General features: G+C 42.0%; 1 protein-coding gene across 1 annotated transcript in view; it reads right to left on the minus strand.

Annotated features, from left to right (window-relative positions):
- CDH20 (cadherin 20) overlaps nucleotides 1-12,703 on the minus strand; it is a 118,975-nt gene that overhangs the window by 105,675 nt on the left and 597 nt on the right. The window lies entirely within an intron of this gene.

A 12,703-nucleotide genomic window follows, 5' to 3' on the forward strand; every position in this document is an offset into this window, starting at 1 on the left:
CTTCCAACACAATCAATTTTGTTGGAATTATTTTACATCATCCTTCATCCTTGGATTTATATCCCTTCCTTTGTGGAATGTTTGAAAACTTTAAAAATTCTGAACTTATTTGAAGTAAGATTCAACAGTACATTAACTGGTAAAAATCAAAGTACTTCTTTTTCTCCCAAAGCCCAGAAGAATTAATTTTGTTGCCACTAAAGAAAAGCAGGCACCCAACTTTTGAACAGAAACTGACCTAATATTTCTGAAAACCCTGCATGCAATTAGCTTCTTGTAAGAGCCATCTTTCAAACAATTTTTTTCTGCCTCTGAACTCCAAAAGCTGCTCGTGAGATCCAGCAAAATTAGGATATTAATAGAGAACCATTTATCAAGCTCGATGGGTTTGTTAGAGGCACACTTGTCTAGTTAACCAACACTGTCAGGATATCTTTTAAACGGACAATACTGTTAAGGGCCTCCTTATTATTTCTGCTCCAGGCTTTTCACAAGAGTGTCCATCCAGCAATGGAAGCAATGCTGGTCTAGAAGTAGTGCTCAGACAGCAGAGGGTCTCCCCAGAAAGGGAGCCCTCCTTGGCGAAGGGGTGGTGTGGCGGCCTCGCCCCAAGATGCTGAGATGCGCAAAGAGACTCCTGGTACAGGGGCTGGATGCCTGCACCCCTCAGTGCTTGTGGAGTCACTGGTGAGGTCCAGAGCAGAGGGCTGCTGGCCTCCTGATCCAAGGGACTGCAGCCCATTTCTCAGAAACTTTGGCCTAGGCTGAAAAGAGGAAAATGGCTGGTGAATTGGGATGGCAAATTTATGGTATGGGATTGGGAACCAGGGGCTGATTCCAGTGTTTGGTTTTCCTCTTGCCTTTCTCCTTGATGGCCCACACCATTCTCTGGGCTTGTTTCACCTTCACTCTGCTTTGTGTTCAACAGCATTTTGGTTTTCTCTTCAAGCAAAAAAAAGCAATTTTTTTTTTCCCACCATAAGCATATGAACTTTCACCTTTTCCAGGAAAGATTGCTCAGATCAGGGCTCCTTCGTGTCACTTTGAGACACAAATCACAGTCTTGACCTCTTCGTTACTAAGTGTGATTGCTCTGACTGGTCTTTTGTCTGAGCATTTTCTAAAGGCTTTGGTTTCCCTCTAAAACATGATGATTTTGAAATCTAAGCTTTGACAAAACAGGACTGTGATCTCTCAGCTCTGGTATTTGGACTGCAAGCCCTTGGATGGAACAGTATGCCCCACGTGTTTGTACTGGAGGGGGATTTGAACATTACCTAGCACCTGCAGGCACCTCTAAACCACAGATTATAACTAATAATAGAAGTTTTACCTTTGTCTGGTGATTCAGTCTCAGAAAACTAAACCTGATGTATTTCCTCAAGCACTCAGATCCACTGTGTGGACAAAAGCTACGAAATCCCTGTTGTAACAGCAGACTCAAAGCTAAACTGAAACACTGCCCTTATCTAGGTATATAATCTCATCAGATTGTGAACATTTGGCTTTGGCAATGGAGTGTCCAAGTGGCAGAAGTTGTGCTAAGGCTGGACACTTATCCCACCCCATCTTTGCCTCCTTTTTCACCCAGACTCACCTGGCTGTGCTGGCAGCACTCATTTACTGGCACCAGTACTGCACAAGTTTAGGATAAAGGAGCACCATTTTCTGCAGTCCTATTCCTTAAACATTTATTGTCACATCTGTGATTTTTTCTGGTTCCAGGGTTTTATATAAGGCAGAAGCATTGAGGTTATCTGATCAACTGTTGTTCACAATACCCCACACATGGCAGAGGACAAGAGGATAAAACACTGTAAACATTGTGAATGCTGTGTCTTCCCCCTTTCCCTTTTTATTTCCTATAAACATCACTGGAGAAGAATGTACTGCAAAGTCATAAATAAAGTATACTTGTCAGAAGCGATGATCTTAAAATATTCTAACGGTTTGTTTGTGTTCTCTCCATAAATTGTTTATTGGTCAGTATGGACAGAATTTGCAAATGCACCCTCCTTTGCAGTTCACTGATATTATCTCCATTCTAAATACTTTCATCTAGTATTAAGCTTCAAAAAAAACCCCACTTTCTACCCTTTTTTCATTGATGAGAAATTTTCTAATGCTGAACATTCAATTATGCAGCATTATGTTACCATGTGTTTCTTATCCTTAAGAAAATGGTGACCATTAAAAAGTGTATGATTTTTAAAGTTATTATCAGAGGTAGGGTAATGTAGTTGGGGTGATGCTTTTTGAGTGGTCTCCATCTACACAATAAAGCAAATATAAATAGAAAAATATCTGTACAAAATAAGTTTCTAATTTGTTTTTTACTTCCCTGTGTCGTGTGAAGGTTCTTCAAGTAACAGGCCAACACTGTGAAATGGTACCCGGGTGAGAAAATTATTACAGAAAGTTTATCAGGGCAGTGATTTCAGTGTCTGAATAGCCCTTGAACATACAGGACAGGAAAGATCTCTTTAGCCTGAGATGACACCAACCTTTAACACAGAAAACAGACATTCATCTAACTCTCCTGGAGCCCTGCAAAGCAGGGTGGTCTTCCAATAAAACAATCATCCTGCGTAGGGTGATATTTTAAATCAGAAATTAAGTGGTTCAGTTCTCTCTAGATAGTTCCTAAAGAGGTAAAAAAATACCAGTAGTCTTAAAAATGCTTTTAAATGCATGTAATGGTTTATAGATTGGTTATTTACAGCTAGTAAGTCAAATCTGTTATGACATTTGGTAATTGCCTCTTCAATAAATAACTTGATAAGTTCCCAGAGAAAAGAAGGCAATTTATCTCAAAATAAAAACAGTTTTGGTCCACCAACTCTTTGAGGACAATTTGGTAGGTAACTGTAACTACATGGGGAATTTGGATGCTCTGGGATCATTAAAAATAATGGGAACTTAAGTGTCCAGATCCTACAGCAGTTTCAAAACTCTTATCCATGCTCTCCTGGGACAGCTACCTTTTGCTCACTGCAAAGGTATTAACACTTCAACACTCAGAAAAGAAAAGGAACAAACTGCATAAAATCCCAGTGTCAGATGGTTATCTATGAGCATTTTACTGATGTTTTATTAAATTGACACAATGAAGAAGAAAACAGAACACCTTAGAATTTATTTTTGATATTGTAACTATTGACATTTCAACAAAACAAGGACTTGATAGCCAAAGGGTTCATTGGCAACAGGATTAAAGTGACAACAAATTTTAATGAGAATTCTTTTTTTGAGGCTAGGAATTTGTAAAAATTTAACACCTACCTGTCACACCAGCATATATGTTTGTTCTGCATAAACACCTGTACAGCCCAGTAGGGGATTACAGGGGTAATGCAATGGAGCTCTTTCTCCCAAGGGTGAGAAACAAATGAGGTGGAGATAGCAAACAGTAGTAGGGAGAAGTTATTAGCTATACTGGGTATCACTGCTGTTAGTGATTCATTGCCTCACTAAGAGTCGCCTATTTAGCAGGCTGTAATACAAATGAGCCTTTAATGGGAGCCCCTTCTCTTTCGAAGAGCAGCAGGACAGAAAACGAGGGCACTTGAGGAGCTGCACAGGCCAAACAGGCAAGGGAAACAGACAGGCAGAGACTGACAGCTCAGTGTTGAGCTGCTCTCTTTTCCTTCTCTTCTTTGCTTCCATTATCACTTCTACACATTTGAATTTAGCATCCAGTTCCTTTGTCCTCCATGCTGAGGTGTACCCTGGGCAGGGGACAGCAGGAACCCACCTGGAAGAGTGGATCCTCAACCACAGTGTATTTAACACAGTGCCTTTAGCAGCACCACTGAACTCGCCCTCATGAGGATTCACCAAGTCTATACCCCACTAAAAAATGGTTCAGACCAATATCTCTATACAATGGTTACATTTTGTATGTAACCCTAATATCTACAACACATTGCTGACAGGTGCTTTTTCTTGGCATATTGATGACCTACAACCTGAAACCACCTGCAAATCTAGGAATATGACTTTTTTACCACACCCCCCCCCCCTCAAATATTCTTTACTCACCCCAGAGACTTCTTGTGGGATCCAGATGCTGTTATTCCAATCTCTATCTGTTACCACAAACTCCTCTGCTTTCTGCCATGCTTGTTTACTATCCTATGGAACAGTTATTTGCCTTCTTTTTGTATTAGTCTCTTTCCAAGCCAGAGCCAAATTCTATACTTGCCACCTATCAGATCTGTCCTTTTTTGTCTCTGTTATTCTGTGAAGACATTTGTCATTTCTTTCTGTCTGCCTCACTATACAAATCCTGTTTTCTTGCCCTCCTGCAGCTTCTTTCTCTGTTCAGTCTCCTCAAGGTTTTGTTGCTATTATCATCATTTTCTCTCAGCATGCTCTCTGTCCTCTTGAAGGCTGGTTTGACAGATCCTCTCTTGTCATCTGCTTGAAGGCTGATTTCAGCTCTTCCTTGCAGCACTGTGCCTATGTGCCTCCTCCGCTACAAGTGTTTAATGTGGAGCTCGTGCTACCAGAGCTGCTCCTCCTGGCCCTTCCTCCTGAGGAGCGTCTCCAAGACAGAAGGTGTGCAGGGCTGTGGGCCACAGAGCCGGTCTGATAACGTCAATAGCTGACTGCTGCCTTTCCAGCAGGCCTGGCAGCCCTTCCCCTTGTCATTATCAAGGTTGTGCACTAGTCTTTTGACAGGATCTCCTCTGGGTGTCCGTGGGGTGCCCAGAAAAGATGGCATTTGACCTTGCTATTAGAATAAATTTACCAGCTTGTGCTCACTCCTCATGCATTCTTTGCATGGAGACTGTCCATTTCCACATCACTTTCTGAAGGGGACAGAGCAGCAGCCCCTCTCAGGAGGTACGGTAGTTGTTTGCTGCATGCAGCCCTCCTCTGACATTGAAAGAAACTGTCCAGTTCAAACACAAAGGCACCACTGACACACAGTCTTCCCTTTCTGGGAAAGCATTTTTCTGTCCTTCATAGGTCCTTCATGAGGCCCTCAGATTTCCTCTTTATTTCTCCACTCTCCTCTGTTAAAAACGTATTTTTGCTCTGAAGCCTTAATATATTACACCTGCAGGTCAAGTAATACATAATATTTACTTTAATGGTTAATGTCCTCCAGATTATGCATGGATTGGAGGATGCTTGGGGCAAAACTTTATTTGAAGGGAAATACTTCTTTTCATTAAGGAAGCTCCCCTTTCAGAAGTGGGTCTTCTAGTTCACACAGAGAGTCACTGTAACTTCACCTCTTAAAGCCTGTCTCTCCTCTTCAAAAGTATCTTAAAATTAAAAAAATAGACTAATTTCAGCAATGGGCTAGGCACATAGAAGGCACTCTGTAATCTAGTGAAGTACCTATATTATTCTTAAGAGATTTGCCAACTAGCGATCTACTACTGCTATTTTAATTTATGTTTCACTGTGATTGCAATTCTAAATTAAACTCATACAGGCAAGAAAATTTATAGTTAAGCCTTTCTGTCAATCCTTAACTTTCTTTGCAGTAACAAAGTGACATATTGCAAGGGCTCTCGACTATGTCTCACAATACCTAGGCATGTACGAAAGTTAAGTACTGTATTGGATTTGAGTGACAAGGTTTTGGTAGCTATGGGGGTACAGGGGTGTTTCTGTGAGAGCTGCCAGAAGCTTCCCCCATGTCCATTACAGCCAATGCCCACTGGCTCCAGGATGGACCCACTGCTGCCCAAGGCTGAGCCCATCAGCAACAGTGGCACCACCTCTGGGGTAATTTATTTAATAAGGTAAGGGAAGAAAAGCACACAATTGCTGCTGGAGAGTGGAGTGAGAATATGTGAGATAAACAGCCCTGCAGACACCCAGGTCAATGAAGGAAGGGCAGGAGGTGCTCCAGGCACTGGAGCAGAGATTCCCCTCCCGCCCTGGGTGAAGAGTGCGATGAGGCAGCCCCTGGACCCCACATCAGAGCAGATGGATGCCCAAAGGTGGCTGTGTCCCCCATGGGAAGCCCATGCTGTAGCAGGCTCCTGGCAGGACCTGTGGATGTATGTGGAGAGCCCATGGTGAAGGTAACCTATGCTGGCAGGATTTGTGATCAATCCTGCAGGGAACCCACCCTGGAGCACTTCATGAAGGACTGCAGCCCATGGGAAGAACTCTTGCTGGAGGACTTTATGGAGAACTGAGTCCTGTGAGAGGGACTCCATGCTGGAGCAGGGGAAGAATGTGAGGAGTCCTTCCCATGAGGAAGGAGAAGCAGTGACAATGTATGATGAACTGACTTCAGCCCCAATTCCCTGTCCCCCTGTTCCACAGGGAGGCAGAGAAATTAGGAATGAAGTTGAGTCTGGGGAGAAGAGCTGTATAATGAATTAAACTGATTTCATCAAGTTGAGTCTGTTTTACTGGTAACAGTAATTGGTGAGGGATATCCCCTGTCCTCAACTTGACCTGTATACTCATCACATTTTTTTCTCCCCTGTTCAGCTGAGGGAAGGGATAGAGTGGCTTTGGTGGGCACTGGGGTCCAGCCAGGGTCAACATACTCCAATTACACAGATACATTTTTTACCTTTGATTTGCTAAAAGGAATAATGTAGAATAACTCAGCCATGGCATGCTCTCTTTCTGAAAACCCTTAGCACCTCTTGGGCTATGCTGATGGGCTTTGCACAGCTCACCAGGGCAGACCCTACACCTTTCGGTGAGTGCTTGCTCTATTTGGCATCTGTGCAGAAGCAGGAAGGGCATCAGTCCTTCTGAAAAAAGTAAAATAATTTACAGAAAGGCCTTACTGAGAGGCAAATCCACATGTTTTTCCCAGGGGCCCCATGGCAGCCCTAGCCAGCTCTATTTCTTCCCTCTTTGGTGAGGACATGAACTAATGGCATGGGCACATTGAGCATCCCAATGCTGTCACTGCTAGAAAAAACAGAAGATGACACCAGAAGATGATGGCAAAAAGGAGAAAACCAAGAGGGAAATTCAGAAGGCAGCCCTATTACCCAAATAACTTTGTGTTTCACTGGTTCCAGCTTAAGCTTGGACTAAGCTTGGGCTGGTTGTGGTTTGGAGTATCAACCCCTGAATGCTCAGGTTTTTAAAGAGCTGTTACAAAGATCATCACAGTCAAACACTTTTAACATACAGAATGCATTTAGTAGTGTACCTTGAATTTATCTCTTAGCATATGAATTATACTTACGCTTTTCAAAGCAAAATAAGTAGTTTAAAAATTGGAACTGCCTGTGACTGCATGAAATGCTCCTTTCATCCATTCATTCTATAAATGAGGACCCGAGTCAACTCCTTCACAACAGTTACGGTTTCTCAAGTCTGCAAACACTTTTCAAATGTGGGCTCTATCTTTTGGAATGCCATCAAGACATGCTTGCTAGTGTTGTAGCTGGTGAATTTTAAGTGTTTAGCTTTCAGATGAAATGTATGTAACTATGTTAAAAATGCCTCTGAAAAAAGTAGGTCTTATACATGCGTTGCTGTCAGTTTTCACAGTTCTATCCTTTTTTAATTACCCAAGGCATTCTGATTACAGAGCTACAAAGTAATCTATTTAAAGCTGGGTTTTACAGTGATCTAATGGGCACAAAAACCATATGGAATTAGAAAACATTTACTTCTCTTCCCCTTCTTCTTATATTGCCAAATATGTTTAAATCAAACTTGTTTTAAAAACAAATATTCCCAGGGTAAGGACTTTCATATCAACTTCTGGTTGTTTCTGTTGAATTAGAAACCTCTGGCAATTTTTTTCCTACTGAAATGTAAATGATGACATATCGTTAACTAGCAGCATTACACCACTAAAATACTAGGATGTGTCTTGCTTGCCTCAAACTTCCCTTTCCTTAAGTGCAATGCCTTAGAGGCAGCAGTGTTTAAATGGTACAAAGTACTCTACTAGCACCAGCCTGAATCTTTATTTAGGAGAACAAGCTTCACATTCTTCCCTGCTCACACAGTATATGGGCATGTTCAGCTCCTCCATAAAACACACTCACACACTATTACTGTCTAACCCAAGGTACAGCACTGACATGACAGATTCATGTTCCCAGCTGTGACATAAGGGCTCTTTGGCAATACCACAGTGAAAGCCCTATTAAGAAAACATGTGCCGGACAGTGCATCTGATGCAGTTAAATGCTATAAAAGGTTTTCCAGGTGTTAATGAGTTGCACGAGTAGAATGAAAATGAGGGGGATCCGTGCGCTTGGAAATTCTCAAGGAGCGGGACTCAGGCTCTCAGAGAGACGGACAAACAGCGCTTTATGAGCACCGCTGGCCACACTCTGCACCTGACCACGCGAGGTGATGAGCGACCCCGACTATTCACTGGGGGAACTGTTCATTGAGGATTGTTTGCATGGGAAAAGACAGACTTTCATGTCTTCCTGCAGTTTACTACATCCTTTTTACTTTGCCCTATTTGGAGAAAAAGCACTAGTTATCTTCCTCCTTTTAAACTATTTTTTTTCTTTTTGTTCTAAAGAGAAGGAAATCATTATGCTTGTTGCTTTTTGGTTTTAGTTTTATGATGGATTCAGCTTGACCCAGTATAGATAAGAAATTGTCATTTAGTCCACATTAAAATATCACTACTTAGAGTTTATGTTTTAAAGGACAGACATACACTCTGTTGCACACTTTGAAACAGCAGTGGTTGGACTTTTTCAAGGCAGTGTTGAGGCCTAATATACATTCCTTTAAGATATGCATAAAATCCTATCTATGGGCTTCCCTGAGAATTTAAACCACTGATACTTCAGAGTATGTGCATATGTTATTTTGCACAGCAGCTACCTACAGGAGAATTGTTTATTCATATAATCCATTGCCTTGATAAAAGATTGTTTCATTTCTTTAGTATGTGTGAATTTTATGGTTACTCTCCTTGAGGAGATAAGTTTTGTTTCATCTACATATGACAGGTACAGTGAGGGAAGGCTGCAATGCAGATTTTTCCATGCTGTTCTGACCACAATCTCAGGCTTAATCCTGGCATACAACTGTATCTAGGAAAAAAAAAAAAAAAAAAAAGATAATTTTGTCACCATGCTAATTTCAGCCTGATTTTCTGAAAAGGGGAAACTCCCAGGAATATGAGAACCAATGGAGTATCTCCTCTCAGAAGTTATTTTAGAACCACCCCATTTTATTTCCCACAGAAAAGTCAGTATTATTTTATCTTTCATTTCCAATCTAATATCACAAGTTGTCTACCCACTCTTCCCTCGCCCTGTCTGAGTTACTTAAATTAACTTGGAGCACTAAATTTTCTTAAAGGTGTAAGAAGACTAGGTGGAGAGAATAAGCAAACCAGTGTAATAACACATTGACACAGATTCTTGAAATTAATTTCTTAAGGGTTAAATTCCTCTGGCTTGCCAGGTGTTCTGTGCAAATGTTGCATTCATACAATGTAGTGTCTGACCATTTAACCATATGTCAAACAATCTTTGCCATGACAACCAGATGTAGACATTGCCATGGAATGAAATTATCATTTTATTAATTACCCTTTAATTAGTTGATACAGGAGAGAACATGCAGTAATTTAGTCATAATTGGCCTGACTGAGACTCAATACTTAAAGGGATGGAATCTGTTTGTGAGACTACTTGTTATGAATAACAAGTATGTCTGTGACAATGCAATTTTATTATGAAGATGTACTATGCATTTCAAACAGTATAAATTAGTATTAAGGATAGGTATAAGATAGTATCCAGGATTCTAGCTACAGTTTGATGGAAAATATTTTCCTTGAATACAAGTGTGTAATCCTCTGTGTATTTTGCTACATGCTATAACAATGCAAGGAAGACCCCTTACCAAACTCACTGTGATGAGCAAAGTGTGTTCTCAATGCATTTTATTATAGAAATAAGGAGGAGCCACTTGCACTTCAGACTCTTCTCAAAATATTTTTATCAATCTTCAAATGACTCTAGACTTTAACATGGTATTTGTGCAGGGGATACACCATGCCAATTTTTTGAAACACTTTTTGACAAAACATTGTAATCAGAAACTTGAGCAGAGTCTCTTATATGGTCACTTGTCACCACACTTTTGGAATTTTTGTAAAACGTGGAATATCCCTAGATTTCTTGGACTACATAGGTGCAAATAAAGTTAGCAGCATCCCCTTCTAGACTGTAACAAGAAGACATTCTTTCTGCACAGATTGCTGTTAAATCAGGGATAGTCTTCATAGACTGAGTATTGAGTATCACTGCAGTAGGACAGAACACATTCACCAGCTTCATAAAAATCCTTGTAAAGTGGATCTTAACATTGGCCCTTACATACCCAGTTGTTAAGAGATGTTTTTGCCATTCTGGAGCTATCATTCTGTCCTTGCTCCTCTAAACTCTATAACCTGAGAGAAGACTGCAGTGTTTTATATTAGTTTTGTACTCTTAGATGGACAACATGCCACATGTTTTTGCCTCTTGTCTTTCCACAAAAATCTCTGAAAGTGCAGGTCAAAACCTTCAGCAAACACAGCTTCAACAAAATCTAACAAACTCTTTTATTTTTCAGAACTGAATGAGAGCTCCCTCCTGTTTTTTCTCATGATGGGTAGCTCCTAGTTTTCTGCATGTGCAGCAACAGAAATTATACTTGACTGAATTACTTTTAAAACCTTGCCCAATTACAGCATGTTTCCTTTCCAGCATCCATTCCTTTATGATGGATGTGCAGGCTGTATCAATGTCTCCAAGCAAAATGAGTCTTTCGTGTAACTGTTGTAAGGTCAAGGAAGTTATATGAATTATAAACCTGTTTCCTTTACAATTAGACTTTGAGAAATCCTTCCACCTTGCTTAAATGACTATGGACTGCTTTTGAAGTTGGTTTTTCTTTTTCGTTTTAAACACAACATCCTCCCATCCTTTCTGGTGGTTAATTCACTATTATGCTTCTTTAGCACAAATGTGTGTATATACATACATATGGAAAAATATGCTATGCAGGAAAGCAAAACACCTTTTGCCTAGGGTGCCATCTTCCAGTTAATATCAATAAGTAATATTCTGTTGCTTATAAGTGCATCTTGCTCAACAACTTATCACCACCTCCAGTACAAACACTCGCAGGTTGTATCTTCCTGCTGTGTCACAGGGAATAGCTAACACAGTGTAACAAGAGATCATTTCATTAGATTACCATGAAAGAATCACCTCTGCAAGGAACTTGAGCTGAGCAGGGACACAATCACAGTGTTAAAAACTCAAAACAGTTTACCATTAAAGCCTTGTGTGACTGCTTGAGAAATGTCTTAGAGCAGCACAAAAGCTGGCACCATTAGCTTTCATCCCTGCTGAGTTGGCAATAAAGTGCACACATAAGTAAAATGCATTAATTGGTATTAGTCAATGTAGTTAAAATGTTCATTCTCCAGGCATCTTCAGATATCATTTCCATAAAATAGGATTTCTTTAAGTCTCATAATTTGATTTTGTCCAGCCCAAAATGATATTGACACAGTGGCAGCAAAAGCACAATTACACCCCAGCTTTACAAAGGTGCTCTATCTAAATAGACTGAGACCCACGTGCTCCCAGTCTCTCTCTCTCTCTCTCTCTCTCACACACACACACACACACACACACACACAGAAAAAAAAAACAAACAACCCACATGAAAAAAAACCTGCGGAAGAGGAAAAAGTGATGCATTTTCCTATCATTTTCCTATTCCTATTTTTCCTCTCTTTCCCCCGTATTTTTCCTACTGTGCACTACTGATTACTGCACTTTAAGATCAGAATGAACAATTAACTGCCTAATTATTCCGGTCACACCAAGCCACAATGAAATCTTTATTCAGTGTTTACAGCAATCTTTGGCAGAGACTGTCTTGCTGTTTTTAAACCAAGAAGAACTGCTCCCTTTGGCTCCCTTCAGCATCAGCTGCCTGGGTTTCGGAGCTGGATGCCAATAATCAGCCTCCTTTTTCTCTTCCAAAGTGGCTATTTTTTTTTTTTTTTTTAAAGGGTGAAAAGACCTATTCTCATCAACTCCCCATATATTCTGCCTGATTTATGTCCCAGCCACTGGGTCTCTTCCTTCCGTATCTTTTACCATTTGTGTCCCACCGCACCCCCTTCCGCGCCTCTCCCGCAGCGCCCGCCGAGACCCGGGGCCCCCGGACACCCCCGGAGCCCCCGGACACCCCCGGAGCCCCCGGACACCCCCAAAGCTCCTGGACACCCCCAGAGCTCCCGGACACCCCCGGACAGGGGGACGCTTCTTCCTCGGGAGCCCCGCCGTGGTGGCGGGAGGGGGTGGGGGGGTAGATAATTTCCCGCTCCGTCTGTACAGCATCCACACACATCCACACACTCACACCTTCTCCCATAGTTTTTTCTCGTACTGCCGAAAACCCGGAGGAGGCTCCCGGCCCCGGGAAAGTTGGAGGGAGGCGCTCCCAGCCCCGGGAGGCTCTTTCTGCCCCGTCTGTGTGACCTGCTCCCCTGTCCCGCTGGCCAGCCGCCCCGCCGGGACGCTCCGAGCCCCGCTCCCCCCGGCTCTGCCCGGCTCTGCCGCGCCTGCCGAGCGGGGAAAGCTTGTCCCAGCCAAACTCCAGAGAGACCCGCTGTGGGCTCGCTCCGCTCCCCACCGCCTCCTCCTCGCCGTCTGACTGCGGCTGGACAGCCAGGGGGTGGGGGAAAGAAGTAAAAAAAAAAAAAAAAAAA

This window comes from Parus major, chromosome 2 (genome assembly GCF_001522545.3).
Source record: "Parus major isolate Abel chromosome 2, Parus_major1.1, whole genome shotgun sequence".
Taxonomy (NCBI): Eukaryota; Metazoa; Chordata; class Aves; order Passeriformes; family Paridae; genus Parus; species Parus major.